This window comes from Moschus berezovskii, chromosome 7, assembly GCF_049115385.1.
Source record: "Moschus berezovskii isolate FMDL1 chromosome 7, NW_MosBer_1.0, whole genome shotgun sequence".
Lineage (NCBI taxonomy): Eukaryota > Metazoa > Chordata > Mammalia > Artiodactyla > Moschidae > Moschus > Moschus berezovskii.
The window spans coordinates 16,451,525-16,470,625 of NC_142466.1; the positions used below are offsets into that span (position 1 = coordinate 16,451,525).

General features: G+C 41.5%; 2 pseudogenes across 3 annotated transcripts in view; one reads left to right on the plus strand and one right to left on the minus strand.

The window, feature by feature from the left end:
* The first annotated feature begins 414 nt into the window (after window positions 1–414).
* The window catches only part of LOC148777263 (large ribosomal subunit protein uL1 pseudogene), a 58,627-nt pseudogene continuing 39,940 nt past the window's right edge, over window positions 415–19,101 (plus strand). For all 3 annotated transcript variants that reach the window (XR_016037796.1, XR_016037797.1, XR_016037795.1), the window contains exons 1-2: window positions 415–549; window positions 11,036–11,567. The product of XR_016037796.1 is annotated as a large ribosomal subunit protein uL1 pseudogene, transcript variant X2 (transcript). The remainder of the gene's footprint in view (window positions 550–11,035; window positions 11,568–19,101) is intronic.
* LOC148777264 (acidic leucine-rich nuclear phosphoprotein 32 family member B-like) lies at window positions 9,313–10,203 on the minus strand (annotated as a pseudogene).

Genomic DNA, 19,101 nt, shown 5'->3' on the forward strand with positions numbered 1-19,101 from the left:
TTCAGCCTGGAGCTCTGCAGTATGAAAGCTGACTACCTCCATCTGCACCCAGCACCCGCCTCTTAGCCATCTCCAATCCCCGGGTCCCTAGGGGGCACGCTGGTTCTCCAAACAGGTTTTGGTGGTCTCGCAATTACCGCGTTCCAGGCTTGGGTGATGAGAGTCGCTGCACTGTCTCAGCAGGGAAGGGAGGGAGAGCTTTGCAAAGGGGACTGAGAGCATTTAAGAAAAGCTTCCAGAGCTTGGGACGACTCCGCCGGAGCAGGACAAGGCCAGCCATCAGCCTCGGCGCGAGGTACAGAACAACGAAACCTGCGGACCGGTATCCAGAAGCCGGGCGCTCGGCCGAGCGTGTGCAGTGCGCCTGCGCCGCACGTGCGCGCGTACGGGCGCGCCCCCCGCCCGGCCGCGCGCCCCGGCGATCGCGATAGCTCGCAGTCGCTCCGAGGCGCGCGCCGGCGCTCATCGCCGGCTCCGTTTACCTGAGGGACCGGCGGCCGCCCCCGCCCGGCGCCGCAGCCCCCCGGGAGCCCGGCCCCGAGGTGTGAGGTGAGTCCCGGGTCGTGCAGGCCCCCTCCCGTCCGGCGCAGCGGGAAAAGGAGTCGGGAGTGGGGACTGAGGAGGTGCTGCCGCGGCTGCCCGCTCCTCGGTCTGACCCTGTGCGGAAGAGCCACCCGCAGCCGCGGCACCTCCTCGTCAGGGAGCGTTATTCTCGTCGCCGCCGAAACAAAAGCCTGGGGCTCCGCGCCGTGGACGGGTGTCTCTGGGCTTTTTCGGGGTGGGCGGCGGGCCGGCGGGGCGCGGGGGAGCCCGAGTTTGGGGCTGGGCGCTGAGGCGGACCGTTGCCCGCGGACTGGATTAACCCTCTCGGGCCGGAGCTCGCGCCGAGCAACCTGTTGGGAGTGTGGCCCGCGCTCCCTCCGCGCCGCGCTCCCTCCGCCAGCCCCGGCGCTCGGTCGGCGCCACGGGGCGTGTGGCGCTCGCGAGCCGCTGGGGGCTGTGGGTGCAGGCCGCGGCCGCTGGCGGGGCGGACCATGCACCGAGGGCTGGGTGCGGGGGCGCGGGGGGCGTCGCAGCATCTGGACTGCCTCCTGTTTCTAGGCCTGAAAGTTGTCCCCTCTCCTCCCTCCCGTCCGTTTTGCAAAGTCTGCGTATTCCTCCTGGAGGCTTCCCCCTCTGCCCCCTTGGACGCTCCGTGTGTTTGCCCTAGGGTACCGCAGGGGAGGTTCATCCATTGCCTCTGAAATAAGGTGCTGTTAAACATGTCAAGACGTTTTAGCATCTCCTAGAGTTCTTGCCTGGAGAATCCCAGGGATGGGGAAGCCTGGTGGGCTTCCGTCTATGGGGTCACACAGAGTCGGACACGACTGAAGTGACTTAGCAGCAGCAGCAGCAGCAGCAGCAGAGGCCTTTTTCTGAGTTAGGTGCCTTCCTCAATAAGAGAAAAAGGGGTGTTTTTTCTTCTTTTTTTCTTAGAAGAACAAAAGCATGTGCCACTAATTTAGGCAGAGGAGTCAACTTGAAGTTGCAACATATCTAGGAAGGAGGACAAAAGGTCTGGTTTTGGGCCCAGAATAAATGAAATTTTGGATTTTGGTTCCCTTCTGAATGTAGGCAGACAGAGCAGCAGAGCAGATCAGCAGCTATAGAAATAAATGACTGCTCTATAAGGTTGGCCAAACAAGATCTTATTTTATAGAAGTAGTTTGGAGAGACCTGTAATCTTTATTTACGGGAGTTGGGTTACTTGGCAAAGCCAATACCGGAGGAGCAAGGAAACAGAGACTTGACAAGGGGGATGTTACCTCCCTCTTGAGCCTTCTTTTAGCCTTTAGTGGTGTGCTGACAGTCAAGGGATAGAGAAATCCGTAGTTCTGTTATTAAGAACCATTTACTCCTCAAGATGATGCTTTCCATCCGTACTTTTTTTTCCCATCCGTACTTTTAAGCAAATCAATACCATCTTTTTCCTCCAGAAGAAGAAGGAAAATAACAAAAAAGTGTTTGTGTGAAGTACCAAACCACAGCATAGAGATAATAAGATAGGAAAGTGATGTAGAAGCTTAAGTGGGCAGGCTTGCAAGGATAGAGCTGAAAATAAAAGATAATTGAGATGCAATTCTTCTTACAGTGTCACCTTTTCTTTAGTGAACAGGTTCTTCCTCTACCCCCCTCCCCCCAAATGCTTTGAAACTGTCAGGAAAATAAGGTAATTAGTAAAGCCTACCGTCCTACCTTCTCTTTCCTCCTCCTCCGTTTTTTGTTTTTTTCTCATCCACTAATATTCCCTGCCTCTACATCTCTCCCGAATCTACCAGTGACCTATTAATAGAAGAAGAAAGGACTATAGGTTCTTTCATCCCTTTTTCATCTTAGGTACTGTATTCCTCTGAGCTTTGTTTTGTGCTTTGAACATTGAGGTGGATATTTGTAGAGAGATCCCCAGCCGTGATTGAGGTATTTGAAGTAGGGAGCCTTGTGGGGAAGATCAACAGTAAAGTGCACGTTCTTTCTTTGTATAGCACAGTGCTGTGAGAGCGTCATCACTGGGCACAGAGAGTGGCTTTTAAAGTCCCTCTAAGTCCTCTGTTGCCCACTTGACAGGCAAACAATCTCTCTCTCCAACTTAAGTTTCGTATGTGTTAGTAAAACTATGAGATTTCTTACTGAAAACTTACTCTGAGCATGTTAGTTTGTTGATGTTAGACTGCTGTTGACTTTGTTTTCTTCAGGAGACGGGTGATAGGAAACAGTTCTTCCTGCATCTTTACCTTCTTTCACAGGGAAGAACAGTGTTGGCCTCAAGTGTTTTTTAACCCCTAAATCTCTAGAATTAGAGACGTTTAAAGCTGCAGTTGCCCACAAAAAGAGCAGTAGTGCAAATGAAAAGCAAGACTTTGAAATATGTATGAGAGGAATTGTTCAGTATAGATTTGTGAGAAGAAGGGTCACAGCGTCTTGAGGAAAGAAGTGAAGGTTTTCAATAGTGGCATTTCCAGAAGGTTAGGAATGAATGTTTGAAGAGTAACAACTCCTCTTTGACTGGAAAGCAGTTTTATCTGACTGTTGCATCAGAAATGATGAATCTATCTTTGAGTTACAGTCTTTGAGTATGCTGAGAACTAGCAACAGTTTTGGTGGATCCAAGGAATGCACTGTGAATGAAGTTTAAGAAAAAACAACTAGACTAGTAGGCCTAAAAAAAAAATCCTGGTCCCCAAAGTTTATCTCATTAAACTAATTTTATAGTCAAAACATGCAACCATGCTAAAGGGGGAAAAAATCAGGAGCTTGATATTAGAGCATTTTCTGAACACATTTTAACGGAAAGGGGAAACCAGGCTGGAATTTCAACCTGATTTTTTTCTTTTAAATAAAGTCCAGATTCTGGCCATCTTTCAACTTTCCAGTTTTGTTTTTAGTTTTAAAAGATCTTCTGCTTCTGCTTTCTCTAGTCTTAAAAGTAATGTATAATTTGTAAGATGGACTGGATTTTGAGGCCTACTGTTCATTTTAATTTTGAACTTTAATGTATTTGTTTTTCCTGTATTTTTTTAAGGCCCATCACTCAGCACACTGGAAGATTAGATTATCTTTTGTAATCAGTAGATGACTCAGTTCAGTTCAGTTCAGTTGCTCAGTCGTGTCCGACTTTTTGCGACCCCATGAATCACAGCACTCCAGGCCTCCCTGTCCATCACCAGCTCCCGGAGTTCACTCAAACTCATGTCCATCGAGTCGGTGATGCCATCCAGCCATCTCATTCTCTGTCGTCCCCTTCTCCTCCTGCCCCCAATCCCTCCCAGCATCAGAGTCTTTGCCGGTGAGTCAACTCTTCGCATGAGGTGGCCAAAGTATTGGAGCTTCAGCTTTAGCATCAGTCCTTCCAGTGAACACCCAGGACTGATCTCCTTTAGAATGGACTGGTTGGATCTCCTTGCAGTCCAAGGGACTCTCAAGAGTCTTCTCCAACACCACAGGTCAAAAGCATCAATTCTTCGGCGATGAGCTTTCTTCACAGTCCAACTCTCACATCCATACATGACCCGGGGAAAAACCATAGCCTTGACTAGAGGGACCTTGGTTGGCAAAGTAATGTGTGCTAGACGGACTTTAAAAGTTAGACAAAGTAGCAAAGTGATGCCTTGAGATTCGTAAGAATCTAGGCCCTAAGAAGTAAATATGGAGCTGTATAAACTTTAGCAACCAGAAAACAGTATCCTGAGAATGACTTTATTTTTTAAAAAATAAGATGTGGAAAACAAAAGGCCAAAACCCACATGAGTTTTAGGAACAGAAATCTAGCACTTTGAGTAGTGATATGCTCTCAGTGTGTACTTTGCTGTCTAACAAGATGATACTTTCCTTGAGAGAAGCAGCTTCGGAGGTAGTGATTGCTAATCCTTATAATGCAGTCTTGGAAAACTCTGAAGGAAGACAAAAGAATATCATCCTGTTCCCACTGTAGCCAGTGTGTCTGAGGCAACCTTTAATTTCTGAATTGGAAACGCAAAATGTTACTACATTTATAGTGTGTCAAGATAAGTAAATCTAAGTTGAGAAAGATGGAAGGAATCACTTTCTGTACAGGAAGTGTGAATTGGAATAGCACTGCTAACATCTTTTGTTGCAGGGCCTTGCTGACAAGCCCCCAGGGCCCACTTTTGTCGTTGTCTCTTCTGGGATTCTTTCTTTCTTCTTTCCTCTTCACAGTTGCCATCTCCTGCTTTTGCCACCTGAGTTCTTTGGGTCTGGCTTTGTAGCCAGCCTCTGAAGACAGTCTTCCAAGATTGCATCCCCTTTATTGCTGTTCTTCAGGACAAATACTCACCTTAATTTAGGGGCTTTTACTTTTTATCATCAAAAGAGAACTGGTAAGTTGGGGAATATCAGATTCCTGATGTTACACATTGATAAAAATTAAAGTGTAGGGTTAAGCGTACCTCGTCCTTTTTGTTTTCTGATGAAATAATCATCAGGTCACTTAATCTGAAATTAGTTTTCGCATATATCTTATATTGCTCTGTAAAGAAGTGAATGTCTCTCTTCTCAGGGTTAGGGCATGGAAAACTGTTTGCAGACCCCTCATTTTCTACTGGTCCTTGGCGCCTGAGACTGTTCCCTCCAGTTAATCCAGCAATTCCCATTATTCAGCTGAGATTGTGCAGATTTCTATGGTAAAACATATAATGTCAAAAAGAATGCAAAAAATCTTTTAACCTTTATGTAATCAGTTGCTGTATTTTATCAGTATTTCTTGGTTTCCTCAATCTTCTGTGTCCTGCTCTCTGAAACTTACAGCTTCTTCAAGGATGGTTCTCGTAGGAAAAAGGATTGTTGCTATCCATGCTCACGTGATCCTGATGAGAAGCATTTATTTCATTATATTATTGAAAAACAATTGAGACTATGTATCAACTTTTTTTTTAACTGTGCATAATATTTGGTTGAGCTGAGAGGTGATCTGAATTTTTTTCAGTATTGAAAATCAATTTTTGACCCATTCTAAGTTTATCATCATTTTTTTTTTTTTTTTGCTTTTCTTGCTGCCTGTAATAGGGCATTTTTGTGTCCCTTGGCTTCTTACTTAATCAACAGTCAGTAAACATTGATTCAAGTAGTAGTATTGTCAGCACACTTTTATAGATTTAGCAGACTTAATTTTCCCATACACAAATAACATGGGACAGATTTTAGAATAACATTTCAGCATTTATAATACTTTACTACTTTTTCGTTTTCTTTTTGTTTTTTGACAACGCTGTGCAGCTTGTGGGGCCTTAATTCTCTGATCAGGGATCAAACTCGAGCCCTCTGAAGGAGAAGTGTGGAGTCCTAATCACCGGATTGCCAGGGAAGTCCCTATAATATTGTATTTTTAAGCAGTTCAGGTAGTTTTATTCTGTTTCATGTATGTATATTTTTGACAAAAGTGCGAGACTGTATGCTGTTTTGTAAACCATTTATAATTTTATTTTTCACTTATTGTATTGTTACTGTCTTTTCAAGTCAGCATATACAGATCCTGCTCGTCATTTTTAGGGAGTGTGTTATGTGTTGGTTGTGCCGTAGTTTAACCAGTTCCTCATTGGTGGACTTTCGGATTGTCTCTGGGTTTTTATTTTATAAACAATGTTGTACTAACCTTTCAGTTATACATCATGTGTACTTGTGTTTACTGTCTTAGAATAAATTGTAGAATAGGTCTGCTGAATCAAATTATATACATTTTAAGAGCTTTTGATGTCCATAGCTATTTTTTTGAAATACCCACTAGTTTGCTTTTCCTCCAGTAGTATTTGAAAATGGAGACTTTCCTGGCGGTCTAGTGGTTAGACACTTCACTGCCCTGGCCCTGGTTCAGTCCTTGTTTGGGGAACTAAGATTCTGCAAGCTGTGTGGGACAGCCAAAAAAAAAAGAAACAAACAAACAAAATGTATTTCCCAGTGTTGGAATGTTGAATATATTGTTTTTTCTGCACCCTCTCCTGTACTGTGTTCTGTTATTCTTACTTTGCTCATCTGATTGGCAAAAGTGTTATATATCATGTTTGTAGGTTTTTATAAGTTGAATATCTTTTCATATGTTTGTTGGCCATTTGTATTTCTTTTGTAAATTTATGTCCTTTTTACCTTTTTCTATTAAAGTAGTATTCTTTATCTGCTTTTTTAAAAATTCATTTTATATGTTACTTTTGCAAAGCACATAATTATGTGCCAATATCCTGTACTGTGTTAAATTATTCTATTTTAGGATAGCATTTCTCAAAATATGACTTATAGATCACTTGTAACAGTACCGAGATAATCGTTAGAATGCATGTATATCATTCATTTTCCGAGGTTCGGATTTCTTAGACCTAGGGGGTTTCAGTGAATCTGCTGCACATTAAAATTAGGGAACCTCTGATTTGGAAGAAATATAAATTCCTTAAAATTTTTACTGTTCCTATTTTTCTTCTTGTCTCATGGCATTCTACTGTTTTTTCTTACTTATCTTAATAATCATAAACTACAGTCTTAATGTACTAAGGTTTTATCCTCCCCCAGTCTAACAATAGTTTTACAAAAATATTTTGACATATGGAAATTTGAATGTTAAAGTCCATAAAGGAACGCACTTTTGTAAGTCTGTGAGAAGCATTGTTTGTAAATGAGGCAAAAGGAATAACAGAGAAAAACAAGTAAAATAGAGTAGACAGAAGTATAAGGGGGTTTCTCATCTAGTTTAAAAAAACTCAGTATCGCTTTGTTTCTTCCTCATGTTTTGTATGGTAATCTTCTTTGAACCGTAAATTTGGAACCGATACTGCTTGAAAAATAGTCTAAGTGAAATTTTTGAAATTCTCATTGTTATATACATATTCAGTAGGGAGCAGTGTTCCCTTTAATTTTTTTTTTTTTAAGTTGCAAGCAGATGAACATGCTGCATACGCAGCAAACTACAGAAATGGAACTTCTATGGCTGTTTTGATACTGTAGCCAAATAAAGCTTTCAGGGCTTATTTGACACATTTAATGATATGCATAATTGTTACCATGCTGCATGATAATTAAGCTTAAATATACATGACTGTGTTTAATATCACTTTTCCATAGCCAGACATCACATTTCTGGGCCCAGCTTGAAGGAGGAAAAAATATGGCAGGCCAAGAAGCTTTAACAAATATTTCTGATTTAGAGATTTCCGTATTAGAGAGATTAGACATTTGGGGCAGAGGTTGCTTGTAACTTTGGTGTTCCTAATTCCTAAGGTTGTAGACTTTTCCTTTTCCCTTCTTCTACTAAGACCATATGCTTGAGGGAAAAATTGGGAAGATTCAGCTATGGCTTTACTTTCTCCAAATAGTTTTTTCTGCCCAGTAATTAAAGCTTGGGATGCAGAGGTCCCTGCCATTGGTAGTGCACAAAGGACAGTATCTTTCTCTGCTTTAGCCGAGCCAGTTCAGGTTTTCAAGGTCTAAGCTGTCACGGGCCCTCATATCTATTTGAGTTGTCCTGTTAACCTGGGCCTCTGAGAATTTCTGAACCTGACTTTCTCATGTTTTCCCAACCGAGGGTGTGTACTTCAAACAGAAATATTTGCCATCTGTGACACGAAAATAAAGTAAAAGCAGACTTAACATCATTACAAAACCAAATGGAAGTATGATCGTTTGAGAATATGCTTTTTTCCTACCAGTGCTGCCTTCCACTCTACCTACTCTTCCAGCCCCCAAAGAGATGCATATTTTTGTCCCTAGAAAAAAAGTGAAAGTGAAAGTTGCATCCAACTCTCTGGGACCCCATGGACTGTAGCCTGCCGGGCTCCTCTGTCCATGGAATTGTCCAGGCAAGAATACTGGTGTGGGTTGCCACTTCTTCCTCCAGGGAATCTTCCCAACCCAGGGATCAAAGGCATGTCTCCAGCATTGCAGGCGGATTCTTTACCTTCTGAGCCACCAGGGAAGCCCCCAGCAAAGGCAGTGTCGAATCAGACTCTGAAACTTGGTAGAAACTCTTAACTGGAAATCATTCATATCCCACGCTGTAACTTTCTAGGGTTGACTCTTCTCTGCAGCCTGACTGTGTGTAGTGAAGCATTGGTTGGGCAAACGTTTTCTCTATCTATGTACTAAATTTTTGTACTATCTAAAAGGATGAAGCATTGTTGGGAAAATGTCCTGATACTACTTTTAGAACCTTCTGTTTGCCAGTTCAGTATTGGTTGATAGAAGTAAGTCTTTGTATCCGCTGTAATTCAGCAATAAAACGACCTAACGTTTGATGTTGCTTTACCTTTTGTAGAGTACGTTATTTTATAATTTATAAAATATAAAATTACTTTTATAGAGTAATTATTTTCCAATTCACTCATGTGCCATCTTTGATAGGGAGGTGCAGTTTTTAGAAAGGAAAATTCTGAGCTCAGAGAAGTTAAGTGATTCAGGTAGTTGGGAAGAGGCTTGAATCCGTATCTTTTGATTTCTTTATATTTTACACCTTTCACAGATACCATCTGCTGAATCATTTATTTATTTATTTTTAAATGTTAAGATTTTATTTACAAAGCTTCTTTGTTGTACAGAGAGTAAAAATGCTGTTACAATCTTGGTGTAACTGGTAGCTACGGACAGTTGACTCACCAATCACAGCTATCCACACTACTGCAAGTCTTACACAAAAACCTAACAACGCTTACAGTTTTGTTGGGGTGAAGTCCCCAAGCTTGGTGGTGGATTTCCAAGAGGGACTAAATGGAGGAAGGTGGAATGTCACAGGAACTATTCTTTGGCTCTTTGGGTGGGTGGGTGTCCTGGGGTTTGTATCACAGCTACTTTTTTTTTTTTTTTCCTTAAAAAAAAACACACACACACACACACACAAATCCAGCTGCCAGATCCGTGTCAGCAGTCCAACCAATACTGAACAGTTCTTTTTTTGCAGGTTATTGGGGTCTTATTAATCATCTTCTCCTTCATCATCTGTTTCTCTCTTCCTCTTTTCACCTTTCCCGCTTTCTTTGTCTTCTTCATCCTCATCTTCGTCTTCATCCTCATCTTCATCAACTTCTCCATCATGTCCAAATTCTTCTTCCTCCCCACTGACTTCATCTTCATCCTCCTCCCCTTCTACATCTTCGTCTTCATCGTCAAACTCTTCTTCCTCACCGTCTTCATCCTCCTCCTTATCCTCATCTTCTCCTTCTTCATCATCCTCTTCTTCATCCACACCATCCACCTCGGCATCTGAATCTGGGGCTTCACGATCCTCTCGGTCATAGCCATCCAGATAGGTCAGCTGGGGCAGGAGCTTGAAGACACTGTCTCCGTAGTCATTCAGGTTAGCAACCTCACAGTTAAACAGATCCAGGCTCTTCAGACAATCCAACTTTTTCAAAGGTTCCAGGGTGCTGATATCTTTCAGTTTATTTCCGCTTAAGTTTAAATGTGTAACATTTGGAAGTTTTTCTGCTAACATATCCAGACCTCCACAGAGTCTGTTGTCACTGAGCTCAAGCTTTTTCAGTGTAGGGTTTGGGAAGATTTTGAAACTGAAATCAAGCCTACATTGATTAAACTGAGGAACTCTAAGTTCACAGATTCAGCTGTTGAGCCCTCAATTTTCCCATGATTTGATTTGCAATGGTCCAGGACAAGTTCTCGAACAGCTGCTGGGGTTGGGTTCCTCAGCTCCAGGTGGATCCTCCTCTTCATGTCCATGTTTCCCTCTCTTCCCCGCTCTTCAAACTTAAGTTTCCGCGGCGGGGGCGGAGGGGGGAGAGGCGTCCCAGCCTGCGCAGCGAGGGCCTTCTGAAGGGGTGGCGGGCGGCGTGCGGGCAGGCGAGCAGAGCCCCTGGAGCGAAGTTACTTGCGGGAGCGGAGAGAAGCCATGGCGGGAAAAGCTGAATCATTTAACGATTAAAACATTTATAATAAAATTTAAATAACTTGTTATTAAGTGTGGCAGCTATTTAAATACAATTTAGGACAACAGCATGCAAGGTTTTCAAAATGGATCGATTATGTCTTGTGACAAATGAAAAGCTACCATTATAGATGGGAAATTAAACTATATGTTATATAAACAACTGAGGGAGGAGATAGTGCCTTTAAATGCTGTTTATGGATTCTCTGGTATGTCTAGAGCAAGAATGATAAGGTAGGAAAACTATGGTATTTTTTTATGAGTTACCCATGTATTTTATCTGTAAGGCAGTATTGTATCTCTCGTCAAAGTCTGTGATTGTTGTTGTTGTTAGCCACACGTCCGGCATTTGGAATTTTAGTTCTCCACCAGGGAGTGCCCTGGTGCCCCAGCAGTGGATGTGTACAGTTTTAATCACTGAACCACCAGAAAGTCCCAAAGGCAGTATTTTAAAATTTCTCTTTCTAGTAGCTGAGTGTTAGTGTGTAGAAACGCAACTGGTTTTTGTATACTGATTTTGTATCCTGCAAATTTACTGAGCTAATCACAGTTTTAATATCAAGCCTGTATTATTTCAAGAGGAAATTGCTGATTGCTCCCATTTTTTTTTTTAAAATTATTTTTCAGATATTTCAGTCAAAGGAAAAAATAACTCTTCTCCTAAAACGGAATCTGTTGTTTGGGAATGTGGTTGATCAACTTGACACATTGGCCAAATGGTGCCCGATGTAATAAAATGGAAAGAAGAGGCAAGATGATGTCATTTTCCCATATTGTGAAACCAAAAACAAATGCCTTTCGTGAGACCAAGCTAACGTTCCTCTGACGGTGCAAAGAGTAATTCTGTTTGAAGAACTTAACAGTACGATAGAAGAAGTACTTTCAAGCTGAGACCTGCAGGTGTGTGTACAAAGATCTAAAATACATATTGAGTAGGCCTGATCATCTGAATCTCATTCAGTCGAGAAAGCATGGCTGTGAGTTGGGTTGTCTTGTGTCTGTGGCCCTTGACAATGTTTGTGGGCCATATAGGTGGGCACAGTTTGTTTTCTTTGAGCCTGTTACCTTGAGGATGTGCCACGATTTGCCTTATAACACTGCCTTCATGCCCAATCTTCTGAATCATTATGACCAACAGGCGGCAGCTTTAGCAATGGAGGTAAGACTTCATCTATTATTTGGCATGTCGTAGAAAATTATTCTTGTGTTGCCCTTTTAATCAGTCTAATGAATGTGTTTGATAAACAACAGGAAAAACTAATATGTTATTTTTAACTGCATCTCATACATACAAAAGTTATGTATTTAGGTTCAGACTCTGATAGGTTGAAGATTTCATGTTTGGGGAATGTTACTCATCTTAGTTTTCAGATATTACTCTTTTATGAAGAAATTAGAAAGCTTGAAACTGGGGAAGTAATAGCCTTTGAGACGTTTAAATTGTCCAAGTTATGGTTACATCTTTTCTGCTATTTGATAATAAGACTTTAAAGAGCAGACTATAATAATAATATTCATAATTCACTTAGTAAATATTGAAGGGAACATGATTTTGAAAATGGGTTCTTTGGTTCAGCCTTTAGGCTGGTGGGTTTACAGTATTTACATTGTCTTAAATACTGAAGATGGTATCCTGGTCTTACTATCGTCACATCAATTTAAGAACAGCCACTCCCAAGCAGTGATAAAGGTTTTGTTGTGTGAATTATCTGTTCTTGACCTCTCAGGACTTCATGAAAATCTGTTGCCTTACTTGAATTTTTCTAGTGATGATTCTTTAGGCACTTTTGAATTATTTTACTTTAGAAGCTATGACAAATTAAAGGATATAGTTAATAATAGGTTTAAATAATTTCGTATGTGTTTCAATAATGGTTTTAGAATTGTGGACAAAGATATGTTTACCAGATAGGAATTAAGGGGCAGTAAACTGTGACAATAAGAGGTAAAAGCTTTGGAGTTGTATAACCTGCAGCAGCAGCTACCACTTTCTGTCTGTATTACTTTGGGCGAGTTACTTGAGTTTTCTTACCATTGTCACTTTGCTTGTAAAGTAGAGTTAACACTTTGGAAGATACAAAATGAAGCGTTTGTAAAGTACTTGGCACAGTACTTTTGGAGTAAGTTCTCTGAAAGTGATAGCTTTTACCATCTTCCCACATTCTAATATTAATGTAGCTACATAGTACATAGAATTTAAAGTTTTTTTTTTTTTTGGATTTATTTATTTATTTATTTTTATTTTACAATATTATATTGGTTGGTTTTGCCATACATTGACATGAATTCGCCCCAGGTGTACATGAGTTCCCCCTCCTGAACCCCCCTCTCACCTCCCTCCTCCCTTTATCCTCCCTCTGGGTCATCCCCGCACACCAGCCCCGAGTATCCTGTAACATGCATTGACCCTGAACTGTAATTTTAGTCTTTAATCCTTTGTTACAGTGCTTTCAGCAAATTGAATACTACATGTTTTGGAATCTTCATTTTATAGTAAAATTCAAAGGTTTAGTACTTCCAAGTCAACGAACATAAATCTTGGAAAGATTATTATTCGTAGATTTTGAAACGTAGAGGGCAACTTGTATAGTCTAAATACTTGACAATATTGTAGAGGTTGAATAAAATATTTCTCCTCTTCCACTGACTACACAAAGTCTACCTGGTAAGGAGAGATTTGGTATAGACTGTTAGATTGGGTATATGAAAATGGGTGTTGGTTTCATATAGGAATTTGGTTCCAGGCATGGTAGTCCCTGCTGGGTATTAAAACTACGCAGTTCTCTCACCAAAGGAAATGAAGGAGGAATATCTTTGGTTCTGGTATCATTTTAAGTCAGTATAACTCCTTTGGAAAGCAAATAGAGTTGTAAGAAATAAGTCATAAAGATTTATGTCCTGATTTGGGTTTAACTTTTGCCTCTTTCACGTAGTAGCTTTCAGACTTTGAACTTAAGTCACCTGCCATCTCTGTGATCTGGCGAAGGAAATGGCAACCCACTCCAGTAGTCTTGCCTGGAAAATGCCATGGACGGAGGAGCCCGGTAGGCTACAGTCCATGGGGTCGCAAAGAGTCGGACACGACTGAGTCACTTCACTTCACTTCAGCATCTTTGTGAAACTCATTTGTGAAAAGGCACTGATAACAAAAATACTTCGAATGGCTATTAGGATTAAATGAGAGATTTAAGTAGCTAGCACAATGCTTGATGCAGAATAGATGATCCACCAGTGTTACTTCTGTTCCAAATTTCATTTCTAAGTGACCCTAGAGAGAAAGTACGAGAAAGACAATGTATTTGTTTCACATGAATTTGCATCTCTCATTGTGGGCTCCTGGGGCTTTCATAATGGTGGCATGGTGAGCTGTCTGTGTCCTCTCTGGAAACATGCCCATATAGGCTAGACATTTTGTTGGCAGTGAGACTGCATCCTTTTGAATTTCACTCATTCTAGGGAGAGCACCTAGACGAGTAAGAGAAAGCTTTGGTGATAGGAAGTGATGTCGGGGGTAGTTGGCTTGGTTGTCACATCAGGACAGTGATTCCACTGACAGAGTCTCCTGACAGTCTGAGAGTGTAAAGTTTCTGTAATAGCAGAGGATATGGAAATTCAGCCATCAACACAGCACACTTGCAAATGGAAGGAAGGATTCTTAGATCCTTACAAGGACTTGTCTGCTGATGACACCCTTCTGTCTCTGATCCAGGAACTTTGGATCAGCTTGCCAGCTAGTAGTGGGAGCAAATAATTGGAGCAGGTAACCCCGGCACATTCTTGAGTGTTCTTTGTGGGACTGGATGAGTTGAAAGACATTTCCTAGGTATAGCATCGTTCAGCAGACCCAGGCTTCAAGGCTGCCTCAGGTTCATTCCTGTACTGATGTTTGGTGAAATCAAAATGAGTGCTTTGAATGAAATAATATATGGTATTGAGCTCAGGATGCCAGGAGAGAAATTGCAGAATGTGGGTTATTTCACATTTCCTTATTATTGTTCACAGCCAACCAGTTGGGTGTTCTTTCATTGTGTAGAGAGAATTCCTCCTCAATACTTCGATTGAAATTGGAACATGTTCAAATAAATGGGGTGAATGTCCATTTATTAAATTGGAGAAAAGATCCTTGTTAGTATGTTTATTTCTCTTACTTTACAAAACCGCGTTTATACACAAACACACACATTAAATGTTTCGTAAGTTCTTAACTTGATGTCTGTCTTTTCCCCAAGTATTGTGGCTTTTGATAGAAACAAGATTGCTCATTCCTGAGTTTCCCACACCATTTTGAACTGTCTAAATTGCCAAGTACAAGATGCAGTACAGTTGTCTCCAATGTACAACGGACATTGTACAGGAGACAGGAATCAAGACCATCCCCAAGAATAGAAATGCAAAACAGCAAAATGGCGGTCTGAGGAGGCCTTACAAATAGCTGTGAAAAGATGGGAAGCGAAAAGGAAAGGAGTAAAGGAAAGATGGCAAGCCACTCCAATACTATTGCCTAGAAAATCCCATGGATGGAGGAGCCTGGTAGGCTGCAGTCCATGGGGTCGCTTAGAGTTGGACACGACTGAACGGCTTCACTTTGACTTTTCACTTTCTTGCACTGGAGAAGGAAATGGCAACCCACTCCAGTGTTCTTGCCTCGAGAATCTCAGGGACGGGGAAGCCTGGTGGGCTGCCTTCTGTGGGTTCGCACAGAGTCGGACACGACGGAAGGGACTTAGCAGCAGCAGCACCAACAGAGATCTCTTCAAGAAAATTAGAGACACCAAGGGAACATTTCTTGCAAAGATGGGCTCAATAAAGGACAGAAAGGGTAGGGATCTAACAGAAGCAAAGGATATTAAGAAGAGGTGGCAAGAATACACAGAAGAACTGTACAAAAAAGATCTCCATGACCCAGATAATCCCGATGGTGTGATCACTCACCTAGAGCCAGGAATCCTGGAATGTGAAGTCAAGGGGGGCTTAGGAAGCATCACTACCAGGCTTCAGCAGTACGTGAACTGTGAACTTCCAGATGTTCAAGCTGGTTTTAGACAAGGCAGAGGAACCAGAGATCAAATTGCCAACGTCCGTCCACTGGATGATGGAAAAAGCAAGAGAGTTCCAGAAAAACATCTATTTCTGCTTTATTGACTATGCCAAAGCCTTTGACTGTGTGAACCACAATAAACTGTGGAAAATTCTGACATAGACGGGAATACCAGACCACCTGACCTGCCTCTTGAGAAACCTGTGTGCAGGTCAGGGAGCAATAGTTAGAACTGGACATGGAACAACAGACTGGTTCCAAATAGGAAAAGGAGTACGTCAAGGCTGTATATTGTCAGCCTGCTTATTTAACTTCTATGCAGAGTACATCATGAGAAACACTGGGTTGGAGGAAGCACAAGCTGGAATCAAGATTGCCGGGAGAAATATCAGTAACCTCACATATGCAGATGACACCACCCTTATGGCAGAAAGTGAAGAGGAACTAAAGAGCCTCTTGATGAAAGTGAAAGAGGAGAGTGAAAACGTTGGCTTAAAGCTCAGCATTCAGAAAACTAAGACCATGGCAACTGGTCCCGTCATTTCAGGGCAAAAAGATGGGGAGACAGTGGAAACAGTGGCTGACTTTATTCTTCTGGGCTCAGAAATCACTGCAGATGGTGATTGCAGCCATGAAATTAAAAGACGTTTACTCCTTGGAAGGAAGTTATGACCAACCTAGAGAGCATATTAAAAAGCAGAGACATTAATTTGCCAACGAAGGTCCGTCTAGTTAAGGCTGTGGCTTTTCCAGTGGTCATGTATGGATGTGAGAGTTGGACTGTGAAGAAAGCTGAGCGCAGAAGAAGTGATGCTTTTGACCTGTGGTGTTGGAGAAGACTCTTGAGAGTCCCTTGGACTGCAAGGAGATCGAACCAGTCCATCCTAAAGGAGATCAGTCCTGGTTGTTCATTGGACGGACTGATGTTCAAGCTGAAACTCCAATACTTTGGCCACCTGATGCGAAGAGCTGACTCATTGGAAAAGACCCTGATGCTGGGAAAGATTGAGGGCAGGAGGAGAAGGGGACGACAGAGGATGAGATGGTTGGATGACATCCTCAACTTGATGGACACGGATTTGGGTGGACTCTGGGAGTTGGTGATGGACAGGGAGGCCTGGCGTGCTGCGATTCATGGGGTCACAAAGAGTTGGACACGACTGAGCGACTGAACTGAACTGATATGTCTCTTATAGTTTCTCCTTCTATTTCCCCTCTTCCTTTTTACTTGTAACACACTTGCCCTACAGATTTTCTCAGACTTTATTTTGCTTCCCTGTGGTGTTTTTGACCATGTTCCTCTGTTTTTGTTTTGAAAGAGTACTTCCAAGGCACTGTAATATCTGCTTTTTACTCTATAATTTAACTAGGGGCTTGTTAAATGGTGATATTCTGTTCTTCATTTCTCAGCTAGAATACTTCAAACAGAAACTTTCTCATTTTGATTATTGGACTGTTGAGTTACTCTCATGTTCAGTTTATATAAAAAAGAGTAAATATGCAACTGTTCTCCTTTGTTAGTTTTTAGGGTAACAAATTGATTCACACGAATCTTTCAAAAGCGACTAAAGAGATCTTTCTCCTTTCGGATATCATTGTTCTCCTTTCAAGTGAACTCATGGATTTTTACCATATTTTGTGTGTTTCAGGCCATTGCAGTTGTTGTTTTGTTGTGGCTCAGTCTGCTCTGTTTTTGGTAGTGAGCACCTCTTCAAGATAGCTCCTAAGTGTTTTTGACACTACCCTAGTGGTTTCTGATAGCTTCCTTGCTTTCTGGTATGATCCAACCTTATTTCATAAAATTCTGCCTCAGAACTTGAATTATCACTTTCTTTAGGAAGTGCTGGTTCTTTTTAGTTGGAGAGAATTTTCATGGATTTTTACAGACTGCTCTCTGGGTGCTATGCTTATTGATACTAGGTTAGTAATTTCCAGGTCTCTTCAAAGATGGAGCTAGGAAATGCTTTCTTTAAAAAAGACAGTTCAGCATGCGTTTATACTGATAACTTGTAATTAAATAATATTGGAGAGTTTTTATTTAATATTTTAGAATTTTGGTTTCTTCTCATGCCAAAAGCTTATGATATACAGACATTACGTACTTTCAGAATAATATCAGTATCGTTACTGAAAGCCCTGTAAGGTTTCTTTGTATTTCTTATGTCCTTAGGATGTATTTCACCAAGGATGTGCAGTCAGATTACTGTGTTTTAGAGTTAAGTACCCCTCTGTTTGGTTTAACTCAATACACAGTTTAGGTTTGTTTTTCATTTTGAGGAAGGACTTAAAATTGTTTTTGTTTAAATGTATTTTATAATCATGTTTAAAAACTTGATATATGCGACAAGGTACATTCAGAGGAGTCTAGTTTCTGGACTGTGTTTGTGCTTAATCAGTCATCGTGTCTGACTCTTTGAGACCCAATGGACTGTAGCCCCCCGGGCTCCTCTGTCCTTGGGGATTCTCCAGGCAAGAATACTGGAGTGGGTAGGCATGCCCTTCTTGAGTTCCTTCCACTTTTTGGCTATTATGAATATAGCTGCTATGAATACAGATGTATAAATATTTGTTCCAGTCTTTGCTTTAAGTTTTTTTGGGGTATTCCCAGAAGTGAAATTTGAGGATAGCATGATAATCCTGTTTAATTTTTTGAGGAACCGCTGAACTGTTTTGTATAGCAGCTGGTCCATTTTACATTTTTGCTAGCGATGCACAAGGATTCCAGTATCTCTATATCCTCACCAACACTAGTTACCTTCTGGGTTTTTGTTTTGGAATGATAGCCGTTGTGTTGGATACGTACTTGTCCTCATGTTTTAGTTCAGGCCCAACTGAAGGACATTTGCTTTTGAAAGCAGAACTTGCTATTGGGGTCCTTATTTATCTTTGTAGGGCCAGCGGCTAACATAGTACCTAACACATAATAACTGCTAAATAAATGTTTGAGTGAGTTAATGAACTCTATAAACTGTGAATTCCGGAAGAGGTGGTAGTCAGTCGTGGTTGTGGTTATAGAGGTGTACCTAAGCACATGATCTCGTGGAATTGTAAATAGTTGTGGGTTTGCTGGGGTTAGTAATGGTAGTCCTGACAGGAGTAAGATACCACTTTCCTGTGAACACCAGTGTTTTCGTTTGCCCTTTTTTTTGGAGCGGGGAAAGGTCAAAGAGACTTGAAGCTTTCAACATTATGTATTTACACTTGTCAGGAGTATAGTAAAGGAGTAAAACAAACCAGCTTTCTTATCTCTAGACCTCTCATTCTCTTTCTGCCTAAATAATCTCATCTCCGTCTTTGCCTGTCAAATTCTAATGGTTGTACTTGATGTATCCCTCCAGGCTTCTCTGTCCATGGGATTTCCCAGGCAAGAATACTGGAGTGGGTTTGCCATTTCCTCCTCTAGGGAATCTCCCCGACCCAGGGATGGAACCAGCGTCTCCTGCTTGGCGGGTGGGTTCTTTACTACTGAGCCACCGGGGAAGCCAAATTTGATACATTAATTAATAGGGAAAAAATAGGAATAGATAGTAAAATAATATATGTGGTATCATCCTGTTTTTGTTGAAGAAAAGAAGTGTATTCATGTTCATGTAGATTAAGTGATCTGGGAAGATTTTTGTCAAGACCAACAGTGATTGTTCTTGAATTAACACGA